Below are 19772 nucleotides of genomic sequence, written 5' to 3' on the forward strand. Positions count from 1 at the left end.
TTATTTAAAGCCAAACAGGTTATTTTTTCAGCTGAATCTCCTGTGTACAGTACCTCTTCACATTCCTGACAGCTTAAAAACCTGTACAAAGAGAAAGCAACTAATTAAGCAATTGACATTGTGCAACTTTTTTTTAAATGACAACCCAAATCTGCCACCTGAGTTGGAAGAACCTCCTCACTAGGGCCCAAGCCTGGGGGGGGGGGGTTGGCTCTGGGTTTTTGCATTTCAACAAAGACAAGAACAATATTTCTCTCATGTTCCCAGCGTCGGCGGAACCCCTGGAAAAAGCTGTCGTTCTGCCCTAGCTACCCTTCCTCTCCATAGATTCGAAGAAGGACCATGAAGGGAAGGAAGCCAAAAGAGCGAGACAGGCAACAGCAAAGCGGGACCACGCCAGGGAGACAAATCAGCCGCTTGAAGCCCCCCCCCCTCTCCCGGCCGGTGGGCGTGGCGGAGCGGCACGCGGACTAGCGAGGGGGCAGCGGCGGGGGATCCCGGTGGTTGCTATTTCTTGGACTCCGAAGAGGCGGCGGGCGCTGCTTGGCAGCCGGCGACAGCGCGCGCGCGCGCGTGTGTGTACGCACACATCCACACACGCCTGAGGTAAAAAAAAAAGAAAAGAAAGAAAGAACGGCCCTGCGGATATCTCTTCATTGTGTGTGTGTGTATATATATGTCTCGTGTCTGTCTCTTCATCCCCTTGCATGACATGTTATGCATGGCTTTAAAACCACCCCCACCCGCGCGAAATAGGGCGGTGAGATAAGTTGAGGGCCGGCAGAGGATGCCGCCGCCGCCGCCGCCAGGTGCCTTCTTGTGGGCTGCTCTGGTCGTCTTGGGCACCTAATCCCGGCTCCTCAGAACGTCTGGTTTGCAAAGCTAGGGATAAGGTGCCTAGGCGGCAACGTATGCGCCAAGCGGGGCTCCTTTCCCTCCGAGCGGTTCCTTTTCTTTCCTCGCCGCCTTGTCGTTAAAGCACCTGTGCTGTGGAGGTGGGAGGGGAGGGGAGAGGTGAAGAAAGAATTGGCAGCGCTCTCCCACCTCTTCACACTCGCCATGCAGATGAATTCGCTCGGCTTTGGCGAGCGAGTTGCGCTCGACGGCGCTTGCTTTTGTTTTTTGTTTTGTTCGGTCAAGGACGAGCAAGCGCGGAAATCCTCCGCGAGCCTTTAGGCTGGCCGAGAGCGGCGCTGCTCCCGGGGTTCCGCGCGCTGCCCCCCTCCCCGCCCCCTCGTTGCAATAGTTGCAAAACAGAGGCGAGGCAGAGTAAAGTTTGCAAAAATCCTTCTAGGGTTGACGTTTAGAGGACGGCTGTGTACATATAATGTGTATGCGTATGGTTTATCCGTTTTATACTGATGCCCTGTTCTGTTGATTGATGCATATATTCCCAAGGAGAAGCGATCCTGCGGGGCTGAGTCCGTGCTGTGCCCAATCTCACATGTGCAGTCTTGGTCCCCCCCCTTGCTTTTCTTGTATGAAAACGGTCCTGAAACTTAAGACGAGTTCAGAAATGGCTGTGTTAGAAGTTTGGCTTTAGCTCCAGAGCAGGTGGCTTTTCAGGCAGAGGAGAAAAATCTTCCTTTTATGCTTTCTCTTCCCTCCCCTCCTTTTTTGGCATTGGTATTATCTCTTTGTGCACACTCAAAGTGCAGGTTTGCAAACAGCTTGGGTGTTTAATGGGCAGTGAAGCAGCCGGAATCCATCAAAATGATGAAAGAGTTAACCCGAGGGAAAAGGGTCACAGGCTCAGAAGAAACTGTGACGATGGCATTTTTAGCTGTCATCTACAAAACCAGGAAGTGTGTTTATGGAGGAGGATGAGCTTACTTTTGGTAGTTTTGGGGAAGGATCCAAGAACACAGGTAGCCAGAAATACAACATCTCAAAAGAAATCTCATGCTTAGTGGAAGAGGCACTGAGGCTAGAACTACCCGGTGGAGTTGCTGCTTAAATCCAGAGTGCTCTAGTAGAATTACTTTTGAGAGTGGAAGATTTTTAACTCTTTGTTGGGTTTTAGATAATCTTGTGACAAATGTCTCTGTGACTTCTATCCCTGTACTTCTTATGAGCGTGCAGAGAGAAATGAAAACGTGGCCAGGCAGTTTAAAAGTGTCAGAACGGAAGCTTTTTAAATGAAGCTTTAAACAGGATTAAATGGGTTGTGTAACTGCTGAGTGCTGCTAAAGTACTGTTGAGGCAATAAAATAGCTGGCCAAAAACAAAGTAAAAAATAATTGTAACAAGAAAACAAAAGCTTTACAAGGATTTCAGTAATGAACACATAACAATTGATGATACGATGCAGTAATTATTTTTGTATTTACATCATTAACAATTGTAATTTAACGTTAATGCCTTGGTATTTTATTTCTTCTCATTTGCAGACAAAAGCACATCTGAGGCATCATCATCAGGGAGTAATTTGATAATCTAAAGTCATGAATAGGAAACACTAAACTATGCTCACAAGTCTGACAACATAAAGCGGGGGAACAAAAGAACCTCATTTGCTGTTTATTATCTGTCTTTTATAATTCTGTTTACCGTCGTTTGCATAAATGAATAGCAGAATTGTATACTAACCTCATTTCAGTGGGTAAAATAACCTTTGATGCATGCACATCTCTTCTAAGACTAAAAGGCACTTGCTTGGAAAGTCAGATGAAAAGTCCTAATTTTAGATTAGGCTGAAGATTTTACTGAATGCAATCTAGCCAGAATGCAAATTAGATCTCCCCTGAAGCATCTCTGTGTCCAATTCTGAACAGCTTTGGATTGAAATGAAATTTGTAACTCTCTGCATCTGTTGATTTTGCAAAAGGAAAACTAAGTTTTATTACCTGGAGTTTGGGAACATCTTGTTTTGGATATTGTTGACATTTATGTTGCTTTAGTTAGCATTTTTGGATGGTGAAAAGTATGAAGCAGACATGTTTAAAACTCCTGGCTGCTGTTTAGTAATTTGAAATTAAGGGAAATGGGAGGAGGTTTGTGTGTGGGTGCTAGAGAACAGATACATAAAGGCCTGCTTACATATGAAAAATGTACAATTCTTGCAATCCTTCATATAATGAGGTTGTGACATAGCTTGTTGTTGAATTTGGTGACCTGCAAGTCGTCTATAAATATACAGTGGTGCCTCACAAGATAAATTTAATTCATTCCATAGTTAATGTCGTCTTGTGAAAAATTTGTCTTGCGAAACGCGTTTTCCCATAGGAATGCATTGAAATCTAATTAATGCGTTCCTATGGGCAAAAAAAGTCAGAACAAAGTCAAATTTGGTTTACAAAGGGTTTATTAAGTTTATTAAAGCCATAAAGGGTTTATTAAAGCCATACATATTGTGCAGATATTTCAAAAATTTCAATCAAAAAACTTTAACCTTTTAAACATCATAGAAAAACATTTAAAAATAAGCAAACATGAGGCAGGAACAAAAAACGGAAAACATTAATCTTGCGAAGCATGGCCATAGGAACATTCGTCTTGCGAGTCATCAACCCAATCGCCCAAACCATTCGTCTTGCGAGTTTTTGTCCTGCGAGGCATTCGTCTTGGGAAGCACCACTGTAAATCTATTTGTATCTGTATAGTACTACGAGTATATCTCTTTTATCATAAAATATAAACTTCACATACATCTGAAGTAGCCATAATTCTTTTTAAAAGAATATAATCTGCTGATGCCAAGTTATATCTGCCAGTTTCATAGAACTGTTTTCCAGGTATTTCCACAAGTACCAGTTTTATCCCTCAGTCTGTTAGATGACAAAAGTGATCGGTCAAGGTGTCGGTAAGGGATTGACTTCTATGTAGAGGCCAAAATTCTGTTTATATTTATCCCAGCCTGATGTACAGTACTTGGTGTAAATCTCCTTGTTGAATTACAGCAAGTAGGGAAGTAAATGTAAGGATTTGCTATTGTGTGACTCCCCACGCAACAAAAAATGACTATGCTAACTTCTTGTAGCAATTCACTGTCAAGATTCACACCAATTGCATTACTTTGCTCAGAGTTAGATTAGAAGATGTGTGACACATGTGTTTACATGCATGTCCAGATGTACAGCATATGCAGAGAAATATGGCCCCACTTGCCTGTGTCCAGAGCTTGGAAGTAACATTTTACAGTGATGATGCCTGTAGTACACTGCTTTATGAAGTACCAAGGCATTGAATATCAACTTGAAATAACATTGTAATAGATTGTTTTGTTTTGTTTTTTACTGTAGTAACATTTACCTACTACTTTCAGAGCACTGGCTAGTGTGAAAAGTTCTGCAGACATGCAAGACTGTGCACCTTTGTGTGGCAGTGATTTTGATGGAGAAACCATGCTGTCTGTTTATAAAGCTAAACAAAGTGTGCTGCTTATAGATAACCCCATAGTGTGTAAAGCTCTCTCTGGGTGAGCTGGGTACTCAAATTCAGTGACCTTGGAAGGATGGAAGGTTAAGTCAACCTTGAGCCAGCTACCTGAGTTTGGGATTGAACTCAGATTGTGAGCATTCTTCACTACAGTACTGCAGTTTAACCCCTGCACCACTACACCACTATTATGTGGTAACATTTGACCAGGCAGTACAATCTGGTGTTACTGGTGCTGTGGTACTTCCCATTCATCAAAAGCTCAGTCGTGTATTAGTCAATGTGTTTTGGGGTCATTGTTGGGGAGATTTGGTCGCATATTGTGTTTTAAAGAGTTTTAAATATAAAAATGATATATTATTAACAGAATAGTCTCATTTTATAAAAAACTATTTAAAAACTAAAACTTCTTTGACTTTGGTTGTGTTCTCTACAGCTGCTTTTTAGATTTTAGCCTATTTTGTGCTATGTTTGTAGTTTTCATTTTTTGATAGTTTAGGGAGGGGGTGGCATAGCGACTAGGGTAGGAATATAAGGGAAGGATTGCGACTAGAGCTGTGCAGATTTCTCTTTTTGCATTACAGCTCCCTGAATTCTCTTAGAGCAGTGCTGCCTGGAGAACTTGGGAGAGTGATACTTCAGAAACAAATGAGCACACCTCTAGTTGACGCACAGTGGAAAGAAGAGTGTGGCGTTTAAACGTAGCTTTTGAAAAGTCACAGTGAAACCAAGTAGTGTATGAAATTGTTCATGAACTTGCAATTGTGGAAAGAGATTTTTAAAAGTAAGGGTGTGAGGCAGAGTGGTTTGGCTTTGCTGCAGCTTGATTTAGTTTAGGTGATCACACAAAGACCCCAGACTGCTTTTGTCCACAGTGACCCTCAGTCTGATGCAACTTGGTATGTGCTCACAACTTCCCTTCCTTAGATACAGTCCACCTAATGATCACCAGTTCTCCTTTATTACCTTTTTTTGGTGTGTGTATGTGTGTGTGTGTGTGTGTGTGTAGGTGATCTAGTGCTAAACTAATATATTAATGAAGTAATAAGGTGATTTAGCACTAAGCATGGTAGGTTGTTTTTTTTTAAAAAAACTTTGGGACAACTAGGGAGCAAGACTGCAGGGCTGGGTGTTCCCACTCTCCCCAAACATCATGCACCAGCTTAATACATCACCTGAACAACACTCGGAATCACAAATACTGTCTTTTTGTAAAGTGGAGCAAATGATTACATGGGAAAAATGTTGCTGAAATTGTTCTAACTTTAAAAAAAATAGAAGCCCTCAGCAGCAGGGGAAAGAATTCTGAACTGGAAACAAAAAGGACCAAGCTTATTCACATTGGCCTTTGGATCATGTGACCATTGAAAAATACTTCGAATTCACTCATACTAAATGCAGAGAAAATCTTGAAGAATTTGTCAATGTAGTTGCAGTCTAAGTTGGAGGTGCAGACTACCCCACAACCTGTCTGGATCAGGACACTGTTACGGGCTTCAGTGTATTGCAGTCCCAACCTGAATCTTTGAAGATTTGTCCACTATATGCATTGGCCTGATACCATGCATTTGACCAGAACTGTCACAAAATGTTTTCCATTCTGGGGCAATGGACAAGATTTCCCCACTTCTACGTATACAAGTCAACTGGCCTGGCAGTTGAATTTTACATCAGCACTGGTAATGAGACAAAGACTTTTTGTACATTATGCCAGAGACAACAGATTAGTTTTAGAGGGACAGCTCGTATGATACACAGAAGGAAAGAAATGGCCAGGGAACTTAGGACAAATATTATTTATTTATTTATTTAGTATTTGAATTTATATCCTGCACCATCTGGCAACCAGGCCACTCTGGGCGGCTAACAACAATATAAGGAATAATGTTAAAAACATGATAAAAATAAATTAATATATAACAAATAGGGAAATTAAAATAAGCTGGGGTCTGCTGCTTGAGACAGTTTTATCTAATAATAAGTCTGATGCTGTATTTGTCCAGTGATACAGTTGCAAGTTTTATCTAAAACATCATGTGTAGTTTTGCTGTGAGATGTCAGAATCCCTATGGAATTCAGGCAGACTTATTTCACCTAAAGTTATGTTACACTCTTGGGTGCTTTTACCAATCACTGAGATGGTTGTTGAGTACTTCTTCCTTCTTCTTCTTGGAAAAACCCACATACAGTACTTGGGAACCATCTTCATCTACAGCCTCCTGTACTTCACTGAGGAACTCTGACATTGGTTATTGCCAGAAACAGTAGTCATACCACTCAAGCAATTTGACTTTGGTAAATTATTCTTCTGGGATTTTATGGCCCTGGTGACAGTTGTCTATCCTAAATAGAAACAGATTGGCTAGAACTTTTCTGTGAAAACAGAACTGGGTTTGAACTTAAGCAAGGAAGTTTGTATGTTTTGGTTTGTCACTGGATGCTGGGTCACTTACCTGTTGGGTTGGTTTCTGCTGGTGAGTGGATTGATTCAATAGTAGATTGATTCAAGTTTAAAGAAGGGCAAAGAAAATTGAAGTGTTGATGGTCTACATACCTTGTTAATCAGTTTGGGCTGGGAGCACTCATGAAAAGGATTGTGTACAGTTAGCTTAATCCATACAAGTTTAGAACTTTGTAGCCATGATCGGCTGTAACAGCTTGAATTTTAGCTGGCAGCTGCCTCTGCAAGTACTTTTCATTAATTTGAGCTGGTGGTTTGGTGGCAGTTGTTCATTTGTGAACTAGGTGCTGGACTACTGCACCATGTTCCATGAGGTCCTGCTTGAAGGCTGCATGGAAACTGCAGCTGGTAAAGGCACAGGTCTTCTTTCTCATTACTGAAGTTCTTTATTATAAATAAACTTTTTGTATTTCAATAGCAAGTCAACATAGAATCTTGTTTGTTTATATATAGTGGTTTAGCATTTAGTAACTTCCCTGTTGTAAACAAATAGTGTACCAGAAGCATATTGTAAACTTATTATAGAATTGGACTATACTTTGCCGTAATATTAGATACTATTAGTGTATTAATTCAGCATATAAAACAAGCATAAACAAGAATAATTGTGTTCCATATTTTCTGAAAAGATAAAAGGAAACTCTGAAGAATCTGCTCATTTTTATTCTTAATAGGATTAATACAGAAACCCACACCCAGTGAAAGTACACTTACTGTATTTTTAATTTCAGAGTTCCTTTAGCTAATGAATGCAGAAATCCTTAATATATGTACAAGAGAATAAGCCCAATTCAGCACACTTGGACTTATTTTGAGTGATCTTACTTATGTATTTATTAAATTTGTATCCTTGTGAGTCTGGGAGTACCTCAAGGGGCATTCCTCAGAGTGGAACTTGGCCAAAGTTACCGAAGGACAGATACCCACCCTGGAGGAGGACCTAAAGGGATTATGTTTGAAAGAGTAGGGACAGTAGGAGAAAGAGAAGAAGGAACCATCAGAGGGTATCATTTCAGTGGGAAAGGGAGAGGAGATAAAAGGAAAGAGAAGGGGGAAAGGAGCAGTCAGAAATTGAAGAAGGAGAAGCTTGTTAGATGCAGGTGGAAGAAGATGAAAGAAAAAATGACTGGGTGGAAATAGTACAAGAAGACCCCTGGACAGGGGAGTGGACTAAATTTAACATCCCTAGGGAACACTCTGAAAAAGAATGGAGAAGAAAGACCTATAGAAAACAACCTTACTGCGGTGAGATGGAAGAGAGGGAACAGAGGAGAAAGTTCAGAGAGTGGCAGCAGCGGGAGGCTCAAAGATGGGAGAACAAACCATGTGCAGAGCATCCTGGGAAACCCCCATGGGATGAGTCCATTCTGGTGCAGGCTGAGACTAAACCCAGGCAAGAAAGTACAGGAACCACAGGTGGGCTGGGTTTTCCACCCTCCCCAATAAAGTTAGCTGTGGGATTCATAATCCCCACCCCTGCTCTAAAGGGCTGGGGCCTCTAGGAATTGTGGTCCCCCAAATCAATGTTTCTACCCCAGATGTTCTTGGATTAAAACTCCCAGAAGCCATGACCACTAGTTGTCTTGGTCAAGATTTCTGGGAGTTGTAGTCCAAGAACATCTGGAGACCCAGGAAACCACTGTTCTAAACTCTGACAGCAGATCAGACTGTATCGCTGGAACTCACAGCAACCTTTTAGGTTCTCAGGTAGTGGTCTTATTGGCTAGTTAACTGAAGCTTGTTTCTCAATTAGCTGGCGATAGAACTGAATGTAACTTGAAAGCTTTGGCATGCAAAATATGTAATTTACTGCCATTTGGCCAGTATGTTCTTGCATCATTCCCATAACTACTGAATTCACCGTGAGAGTTATTCTTTACAGCGCAGTGCAAGGTGATCTTAGCTTTCTGTGGCTTGGATCCTCAGCAAGATCTGCTTAGAACTAATTATGTTGGAAAGACTATTTTACAGCACACCTGCTCTCTGCTTTTAGCACAGTGAGACATGAATTATTTTAATAGATCTATGTAAAGGCAGCAATCTAGTATGGTGTTTCAATTTGGATTGCAACACAAGACGGTAAACAACAGCAGCGACCCACATTAAGGTTTTCTTAGAGATACAGTTGCTGGATGTAGGGTTTGTAATTCTTGCATTGTCTGATGTTGATTGGTGACTGCTTCTGTACTTGATTTAACTTAGAGTCACTGAGGTGTCTAACCACTTAAAATGAAAAGAAATCTACTGGATGTGATTCATTCATTGCTGCCTTAACTATTATGTTAGCGGTCCAGCAAAAGCTTCTGCTATTTGTGTCTGGTTGCCTTCTTCAAAAATTAAGACAGCAGCTTTTTGTTATTTGGTTGTTAAGTCGTGTCCATGACCCCATGGACCAGAGTTCGCCAGGACATCCTGTCTTCCACTGTTTAGTCAAATTTATGTTGGTAGCTTCAATGACATTGTCCAACCATCTCATCCTCTGTCGTCCCCTTCTCCTCTTGCCCTCACACTTTCCCAACATCAGGGTCTTTTCCAGGGAGTCTTCTCTTTTCATGAGATGGCCAAAGTGTTGCAGCCTCAGCTTCAGGATCTGTCCTTCCAGTGAGCACTCAGGGTTGATTTCCTTCAAAATGATTTCTTTGCAGTCCGGGGGACTCTCAAGAGTCTCCTCCAGCACCACAATTCAAAATCATCAATTCTTCAGCGGTCAGCCTTCTTTATGGTCCAGCTCTCAGTTCCATACATCACTACTGGACAAACCATAGCTTTTACTATGTGGACGTTTGTCGGCAAGGTGATGTCTCTGCTTTTTAAGATGCTGTCTAGGTTTGTCATTGCTTTCCAAGAAGCAGGTGTCTTTTAATTTTGTGGCTGCTGTCACCATCTGCAGTGATCATGGAGCCCAAGAAGGTAAAATCTGTTACTGCCTCCATATCTTCCCCTTCTGTTTGCCAGGAGGTGATGGGACCAGTGGCCATGAGTTTAGTTTTTTTTTCATGTTGAACTTGAGACTGTTTTTTGCACTCTTCTCTTTCACCCTCATTACAAGGTTCCTTAATTCCTCCTCACTTTCTGCCATCAGAGTGGTATCATCTGCATATCGGAAGTTGTTGATATTTCTTCCAGCAATCTTAATTCCGGTTTGGAATTCATCCAGTCCTGCCTTTCACATGATGTATTCTGCATATAGGTTATATAAGCAGGGAGACAATATACAGCCTTGTTGTACTCCTTTCCCAATTTTGAACCAATCAGTTCTTTCATATCCAGTTCTAACTGTTGCTTCCTGTCCAATGTATAGGTTTCTTGGGAGATAGATAAGGTGATCAGGTGCTCTCATTTCTTTAAGGACTTGCCATAGTTTGCTGTGGTCCACACAATCAAAGGCTTTTGTGTAGTCAATGAAACAGAAGTAGATTTTTTCTGGAACTCTCTGGCTTTCTCCACAATCCAGCGCATGTTAGCAATTTGGTCTCGAGTTCCTCTGTCCCTTCAAAATCCAGCTTGTACTTCTGGGTGTTCTCGGTCCATATACTGCTGAAGCCTACCCTGTAGGATTTTGAGCATAAGCTTGCTAGCATGTGAAATGAGTGCAATTATACAGTAGTTAGAGTATTCCTTGGCACTGCCTTTCTCTGGGAACATCTAGACTGATGTTTTCCAATCCTCTGGCCACTGCTGAGTTTTCCAAACTCCCTGGCCTATTGAATGTAGCACCTTAACCGCATCATCTTTTAAGATTTTAAATAGTTCAACTGGAATGCTGTCCCCTCCACTGGCCTTGTTGTTAGCCATGCTTTCTAAGGCCCGCTTGACTTCACTCTGCAGGATGTCTGGCTCAAGGTCAGCAACCACATTATCTGGGCTGTCCGGGACATCCAGATCTTTCTGGAATAATTCCTCTGTGTATGCTTGTGTGAAGGAATGAGTCAGAGTGTGCCGTCCTCCGAAGAAAAAGGACAGAAAGAGGAAAGTGGCTGTGTGGAGGGCGTTTTGATTGAAATAGATCAAGATGAGGGAATGAAGAGAAAGCCAACTGAAGTGTGCTTGGCTGATGAAGAGGGGGTGGAGCTAGACTTAATCATGTGGGAAGATGAAAAGGAGGAGGGAAGCGCGCGGGTTTTCAGCTGGCTGGGAGAAGGGGCACTAGGAGGATTTGTGAACCGAGGGGTTCAGACCGAACCCATGCTCGCATGTGAAGCTACACCGGGCCTTTTAAGAGAATTCCCCAACCTACGGCAAGGAGGGGGATTACTGCCAGATCCCTTCCCCCCAGGTGGTCGAGGCCACGTGTACGATCCATTGGAATGGATCGTTTCAGTGTACCCCCGGAATTTCCTTGGTGGTCGGAAAGTGATCAGACCAGGCCCTGAGTTTCAACAGAAGCCTCCGGAGGGAGACTGGGCCCGCCATCCCTGTTGCGGGACTGTCTGTGCGGTAAGGAGCACCCCCCCTACATCCGATGACAGATCGGGAGCGCTTTGGCCCAGCCCCCTTGTAGATATTGAAGGGAACTCTGATATGCGGCGCCCCAAAAGATATCACTTGTTATCTGATGATGTTTTAAGGGATCCATTTGATCCAGTTGAATTAAGTTCTCGTTCAAATAAAATTGTTGATTTTGAAGAAGAGTCGCCTCCTCATCTCTTTCCCGTCTTCACGACTCATGCACCCCCGGCTGCCGTACCTACTTGTCACAGCTTGCCGCCTCTTCTTGATGTCTTCTGTTTTTGTGAGTTCTCTACCATTTTTTTCCTTTGTCATGTCCATCTTTGCACAAAATGTTCCTTTAATATCTCTAATTTTCTTGAACAGATCTCTGGTTTTTCCCTTTCTATTATTTTCTTCTATTTCTTTGCACTGTTCATTTAAGAAGGCCCTCTTGTCTCTCCTTGCTATTCTTTGGAAGTCTGCATTCCATATTTTTAAACTTTCCCCATCCCCCTTGCATTTTGTAAGGCCTCGTTGGACAGCCACTTTGGTTTCTTGCATTTTCTTTTCTTTGGGATGGTTTTTGTTGCTGCCTCCTGTACAGTGTTATGAGCCTCTATCCAAAGTTATTCAGGCACTCTGTCCATCAAATCTAGTTCCTTAAATCTGTTCTTCACTTCCACTGTGTATTCATAAGGGATGTGGTTTAGATTATACCTGAGTAGCCCAGTGTTTTTCCTACTTTCTTCAATTTAAGCTTGAGTTTTGCTATACGAAGCTGATGATCAGAGCCACAATCAGCTCCAGGTCTTGTTTTTGCTGACTGTATAGAGCTTCTCCATCTTTGGCTGCAGAGAATATAATCAATCTGATTTCGATATTGCCCATCTGGTGATGTCCCTGTGTAGAGTCGTCTCTTATGTTGTTGGAAAAGAGTGTTTGTGATGACCAACTTGTTCTCTTGATAAAACTCTATTAGCCTTTGCCCTGCTTCATTTTAAACTCCAAGGCCAAACTTACCTGTTGTTCCTTTTATCTCTTGACTCCCTACTTTAGCATTCCAGTCCCCTATAATGACAAGAACATCTTTCTTTGGTGTCAGTTCTAGAAGGTGTTGTAAGTCTTCATAGAATTGGTCAATTTCAGCCTCTTCAGCATCAGTGGTTGGTGCATAAACGTGGATTACTGTGATGTTGAAAGTTCTACCTTGGATTTGTATTGAAATCATTCTATCATTTTTGAGATTGTATGCCAGTACAGCTTTTCCCAATCTTTTGTTGACTATGAGGGCTACTCCATTTCTTCTATGGGATTCTTGCCCACACTAGTAAATATGATAATTGTCTGAGTTGAATTTGCCCATTCCCATGCATTTTAATTCACTGATGCCCAGGATGTCAATGTGTATTCTTGCCATCTCCTGTTTAACCACATCAAGCTTCCCAAGGTTCATAGATCTTACATTCCAGGTTCCTATGCAGTATTTTTCTTTACAGCATCAGACTTTCCTTTCACTTTGAGGCACATCCGCAGCTGAGCATCCTTTCGGCTTTGGCCCAACCACTTCATTAGCTTTGGAACTACTCGTACATGTCCTCCGCTCTTCCTCAGTAGCATGTTGGACACCTCCCAACCTGAGGGGCTCATCTTCCAGCCTCATATCTCTCAGCCTTTTGTTTCTGTCCATGGAGTTTTCTTGGCAAAGATACTGGAGTGGCTTGCCAGCTCCTGCTCCAGAGAATAGCTAAGTTAATTTAAGATGAGCAATCTGCCTTTGTGTTCTCTGAATATGGTCTTTGTTTTTGGAAGATTCTCCTGTCACCTGCTTAATTTCTGTCTTGCTGATAGGAAGAGATGTGAAATGAAATTTAAAGCTGTCCTCTGCATGTTTGCTTTGTTGGAATAAGCATAATTAAATACAGTGGGACAAATTCTAAGTGAAGATGCAAATGGCTTTTGCAGAAGAAGCTGTTGGCCTCAGCTGTAGGAGTTGTTACTGCCTTAAAGGAGAATACCTTAGCATTCATGTGCACTCTGTGAGAATGTGTATGACACTGTGGAATATCAGCAATGTGATGAGTGAAAAATGCTGCTCGACGAGTCACAGCTCCCTCCCTGCCTGCCTCCTTCCCCTCTGCCTCTCTCTCTCTCTCTAATCCTGCAGTCCTCCCCTCCCCCCTCCCATTACAAAAGGAAAACTGCCCTCTTATCGCAAGAAGCGCGTTCGAGTGTTACATAGAGATATAGCTCTTCAGGAAAATGTAGAGTAGTCCCATGCTGGAGAATATGGAGATTCCTTGCTCCCAACTTCAACCTAATGAGGACACATCCTGGGGTGGGAGGGCTCCTTAAGAGGCCAGACGCTTTTGCGTTCAGTTTTATTTTTGCTGGAGACAGTCAAAAAGGCATTCATGACCCCACAGGCAAGCAGGTGATAAAGCAACCCAAGTCTGAGGATATAAATCAGTGATTCCCGATCTTGGGTCACCCAGATGTCTTTGGACTGGTTCTTGTGCTGGCCAACGGGTGATGAAGACTTCTGGGAACTGCAGTCAAAGAACACTGGGGGGGGGACCCTGGATTGGGAATGGGCACAGCTGGTGATGAAAGATTCTGGGAATTCTAGTCCAAGGCAGGAAATAACGGGAAATTTGAATTCTCCCAACCTCAACCAAGCAAATCGAAAAGCAGAAGGCAAAGGAAAAGACAAAGAACAATGAAAAAATATTTTAAAGGCATACAAGCGACGAAGCTAGCTCCATACCTTTCCACCGCTGGAGAACTGCACCAAAATCTACTTATTAATTAATCAATTTATTATTTAATTTAAAATATTTATACACCTCCTTTATCCCCAAAGAGATCCAAGACGGCTTTACAATTTAAAAGACATAAACAAGATGTACAAACGTTAAAACAAAATTGAATAGCTATTAAATGAATTAATAAAACAATATTAAAAGCGTTTAAATATCATTACACAACAATCCATTTAAAAAACCCTCTGTGGCTGCCAATCTCTAAAGAAAAGCCTGTCTGAAGAGAACATCTTACATAATTTGGCAACCCTAGTAAGGGTCAGTAGACACCAGAAGTGAGTTAATAGCATGTGACTTTTTTAGAAATTATTTTAAAATTTGCATAACTGAGAAACTATACAGTACAGCACTTGACAGAGTTGGTGGGAAGACAAAATCAAAATTATAGACTGAATGCGCTTTTCTGGGTTTGTAGGAATTTAGGTGCATCGTGATCAGGGAATTGGCCACATGCACCACACGTGTGCGGGCAAGTGAGTAAGGGTGAGCAACTGCACAGCATCCACGGCAAGCTCTACGCACTGCTGCAGCAACACAGAAGTAAAACGGGGAACACAAAGCTTCCAAAATTACTCTGTCCTAAGTAGAAACTCCTGTCCTGGTGAATCCTCTTAATTGTTTGCTCATGTGTTGAGGGGTAAAGAAATGGCACAATTTTTTTTTTCAAAAACAATCTCCTATGTCAAGATCGGAGAACAATGAAAGCTGTACTGTACAAGGTGCCCCACAATTACCATGTGTTTCTAGTGCTGGATCTGCAGTTGAGAGTCAAAAAAGTGGAAAAAGAAAATTTTGTTAAAGTGGAAGGAGGAGTTTAAATGGCTAGAGTATAATGTTGAGAGTGGTGTTGCAAGATGTTCAGTATGTCCACAGTTCAAAAGATTGTGCGATTCATCTTCACGTGTGGTTAATGGATTCAAACAACCATTTCGTCATGAGACTTTCAAGTTTCACAATTTGTTAGCTCCGCACATGAGGTGCATGGAAGCATTAGATGTTAAAAAACACCTAGAAATTTCTTCCTTGGCAAAGTGTCTAAAAAAGATGGACGAAAAAATGTTCTTTCATTTAGAAATATTATTTAATATAATTTTAAATTGCTAAAAACAATAAACCCTTTACTGACATTAGAGGTTTTGTCAAGCTTGCTGGTAAACTTAATATGGAAGTGCTAGAAGAATATACCAATAATAAACAGTGTAAGGAGTTTATACATTACATTGCACAAAGTATGAAAGAAGATGTTGTGGCTGACATAAAAGCCTCAGAATTTGTTTCTGTGTTACTAGATGGTTCCACTGATAGATATGACGTGGAAGAATTTATCATTTATGTTAGGTATATAAAGGGGTTTCAGATGAATCTGATCAAAAATGAATTCAGATCGTGTTTAGAGACTGAAAGCTTAGATGACCTTATGATGGTGAAACTAAATGGACCTCCACTACCGCAGTTTAACCATACTAAAGCCATCAATAAATGGTACTTCAGTGCTAAAACTACCAGGCATGTTCAAGGACACAAGTGCAACACCTCTGACAGCAGTGCATTTTCTGCTAAGAAGACATAGGCGAATATCGTGTACGTAATACTATTTATTTTGGGTTTGTACCCATTGTTTCATAGAAATAAAAGTTTAAATTTGTTAACATAAATTGCAAGGCTATTGTCTGGTCATGCTGCCTGGTGAAATTTTTGACTGACTGGTGAGACATTCCAAAATTTTTCAAGCCCTGAACATCAAGCAGATGCCAAGGAGTGCAATAAATATAGGACTGTTGCTATAATTTCCCATGCAGACGAAGTGATGCTCAGGATGTTGCAACAAAGGCTTTTACTTTATGTGGAGCAAGAAATGCCTGATGTTCAAACTGAATTCCGAAAAGGAAGAGGCACTTGAGATTATATTGTACATATCCACTGGCTGCTGGAGTGCCCCAAAGAATTTCAGGACAAGATCAGTCTATGTTTTATAGAGTATGGCAAGGCCTTTGACCCTTTAGGTCATGAAAAGCTGTGAGTTGTTTTGAAAGCAATGGGTGTGCCTCAGTACCTGATTGTCCCTATGCGTAACTTGTATTGTGAACAAGAAGCTACTGTTGGGACAGAATATAGGAAAACAGAATGGTTCCCTATAGGTGAAGGTGTCAGACAATGGTGTCTTTTATCCTCTTATCTGTTAAACATAACAAATCATACAGAAATCCAGACTAGATTCAGATGAAGGAGAAGTGAAATTTGGCAGAAGAAACATCAGTAATTTAAGATATGCAGATGACACCATTTTACTGGCAGAATGCAGGAATGACTTGAAGCGACTTTCAGAGAAAGTAAAAGAAGACTCCAGTTGAATTTTAAGAAGAAGAAAAAACCATTACTATGCAACTACAAGACTTCAGCACTGACTATTAAGAAACTGAAGTAGAGATTTTGTATGCATCAGTTTGATCATCCATTAAAATGGAGACTGCATCCAAGAAGTCAACAGAATTCTGGGCCTATGAAGGGCAGCAAGGAAGGAATTAGAAAAGGTCATCAAAGATAAAGATTTATCACTGGAGACCCAGATTGAGTTCATCCACACTCTTGTATTTCCTTTCACCATGGATGGGTATGAAAGCTGGAAAGTATAGAAAGCTGACAGGGAAAACAATGATTTGTTTGAAATGTACTGGAGGAAAGCCTTGTGGGTACCCTGGACTGCTGGAAAGATGACCAAGTAGGTCCTAGAGCAAATGAAACCTGAACTATCTCTGAAGGCAAAAATGATGAAACTGAAGCTGTCCTACTTTGGACACATCATGATAAGGCAGGATTTTCTGGGAAAGACAATAATTCTGTGGAAGGTTGAAAGCTGCAGAAAAACAGGAAGGCCAAATATGAGATGGGTTTACTTCCTAAAGTAAACATTAGGCTTGAGTTTACAAGAGCTGAACAGGGTTGTTGAGGACAGGACATTTTGGAGATCTCTCACTTATAGGGACACCATAAGTTGGAAGAAACTAGACAGCACACAACAACAGCATTCCATATGCATTAAAGGCTTTTGAGCACCAAGACAGTACAGTAGAACCCCCTTATCCATGGGATCTATATCTACTGATTCAGTTATTGGCAGTCTGAAAACGTAATTTTTTTAAAAAAATCATAAAAACCTATTTTTGCATGTATTACCAGAACCAGCTACTAGAGGGAGACAGAGACCATGCTATGAATGCTAATCCTTGTGAAAATTAATTTCTATTCTTTTTCCTTTTACCATCCTATATATGTAGCATTTTCTATTATTCATGGTTTTTCGTATCCATGGAGGGGGGCTTGGAACCAATCACCAGCCAATGTGGGGGTCCTACTGTAATCACATTCCTGAGGCTTTGTGTGCCTCATATATTGGGTAAATGATGAGCAGGTTATTGGTCATGCCTGAATGCCACAGTAGCTATACTCATGCAGTTGACTTACTGCATCATGGCTCATAGGCACTCTGCAAGTTTGGGCTTATTGATTACCATTCGGAAAGTTTCTAGAATGCACTTTTATGTGTTTGATTTGTTCTGGGATTCTTGTTCTGAGTACTGTATTGAGTTTCTAGGGAAAGGTTGTTCTTCCAACTTCACAAAGCAGTTGTTATCACATTAGTTAATCTACGGGAGTTCAGTTATGTCTCATAGTTTATTTTACTTTGTACTGCACATCAAGTTTTACTCCTTCATTATGAAATGAAATAATTTACCTACCTGTTTGCGTTTTTTGGTTTTTGCTCTGTATACTTTGTGTGCTATGGTGAACAAGTGGGGCTATTGGGAAAAAAAATCTATTGCCGTTATTCAATGACTGAAATCCTACAAAGTTAGTATGTGCAGAAATATGCAGGGCATTAGACTCAGGCAGTTAGCATTGCACAATTGTTTGAGTGGCGTGAAACTCCTTTGTGAATAATACTTCTACCTTGGCATGATTTTATCCACTTCTTCCTCAGTTTTGGATTATGCAAGTGTAGCTCCAGAACAGAATTTCAGCCAGTGTTGTCTGTTTTGAATAAATTAAAGAGATGAGACTTCACATTACCTTCATAGGAATCTGATGGGGAGCAGGCTTGTATCAGATGTGTGTTAAACTCCTCAAAAGCTTCTAATGGAGTAGTATTGGAGTCCCCACCATCCTCTGTATGAAAGTACAGTAGTTAAGGCCCATCCAATTATTTTGGCATCTGAGGAAGAAAATTTATCATACATTCTCAGTCTCTGATGTGAAAATGCAGTACTGTAATAATAATTAAAAAAACCCTAATCATTTGCTGTTCTTCTGTTGCATCCTAAATCTGCTTCTTGAGCTGTTACTACAAAATAGCAAGTCCATCCCTAGATTAGTACATTAACAGGTGTATAATTCACAGGGGTGTAGTATACTCCGACTACATGAATCATGAAATTGGCTTGTGACGTATCACAAGAGCTTAACTGACCTGTTCAATTTGATCAGAAAACACCGTTTGTCAGTACACTTTTTTTTAAAGAGAAAGATTTCTGTATCAAGTTTGTAGGTGCAATACACTATTGTTTTGTTTTGATTTTACAGATCTAACTAACAGGCAAGGCAGATAAAGCAAGTTAAACATTTTTTCCAAGGTCAAAGAAGGCATGAGAAATAGCTCTTCCAGTAGCAAATACTTGCAGAATCCAAGCAGAACTACAACTATGTTTTGTGGCATTATCACCTGAACTCCAACCCTTTTCCCCAAATGCCAGCAGCTTTCCATTAAAAAAAAAAAAAGTTAAAGGACTTGGGAAAGATGTTCCAGTATGTCTGTAGATACTTGCCACTGAACTACATCCCCTTTCTTTTCTATAGCCAGTGGAATGCATTGGGGCAAACAATGTCTCATGGTGCCAGGAAATACAAGGAATACAGAAAACAAACCTTTATGCATGAAACTTCTCATTGGGCCCCAAACCCTCCCCAACTGAGTGCTCATTTTTAAAATTCTAGCCCTAGTTTGTGGAAGTTAAATTAGGCCTGGAAATGCACTGCCAAGCAGTACAACTGATGTCACATAATCTGTTTGCCCAGTAGTTGTTAATTAAAATAATGTTGTGTGATTTCTTGTCATGCTTAAGAAAAGGAAAAAGTAATTCACTGCTCCTCAGTGTTCTTTGCTCTTGTGATTTAATGTTTACAGAACTACAAATCATTACAGTATATTTTATCTCATTGTGATTGTGGAACTTGGAAATGTTTGATAAATTGTTGTTTTGCTTCTTAATAGTCCTCTTTGTATCTCCTTCTTTTCCTCTTCTAGGTGGAGGGTCTGTCAAGTGGCATCTTCTTAGCTGCTTGCGTCTGTTTTTGAGTTGCTATGATGCAATGAGTGGTAAGTTAAGTATTAATTAAAGGAGATTTTAAAAAAGTAGGAAGCTAATATACCTGTAAGACTCCTTGTTACTTAGTCATGGGATATGTCTTCTTGATGCATCAGTCCTGTTTGCTCTCTTCAAGAATAACGCTGGCACTGGAATATGCTACATTAAGACTGACATTAAACAGAATTTGGGTTAACTAGGTGTCCAGCTTTCACTGACAGTACATTGGGATTTATATCACACCAGAATTTGAAACTACTTTATAAGGTACAGTTAAGAGGAGATTTGGTTAGCTTTAATGGTTAATACTGTTAAGGGAAAAGA

General features: G+C 40.9%; 1 protein-coding gene across 4 annotated transcripts in view; it reads left to right on the forward strand.

The window, feature by feature from the left end:
• The first annotated feature begins 239 nt into the window (after window positions 1–239).
• The window catches only part of RARB (retinoic acid receptor beta), a 444828-nt gene continuing 425295 nt past the window's right edge, over window positions 240–19772 (forward strand). The window contains exons 1-2 of one of the 4 annotated variants that reach the window (XM_078377299.1): window positions 240–606; window positions 19388–19459. The gene's annotated coding sequence lies outside the window, so the exon portion shown is untranslated. The remainder of the gene's footprint in view (window positions 607–19387; window positions 19460–19772) is intronic. The other 3 variants (XM_078377291.1, XM_073003413.2, XM_078377293.1) reach the window with 3 other exon arrangements.

The sequence above is a fragment of the Pogona vitticeps genome, chromosome 6 (assembly GCF_051106095.1).
Source record: "Pogona vitticeps strain Pit_001003342236 chromosome 6, PviZW2.1, whole genome shotgun sequence".
Lineage (NCBI taxonomy): Eukaryota > Metazoa > Chordata > Lepidosauria > Squamata > Agamidae > Pogona > Pogona vitticeps.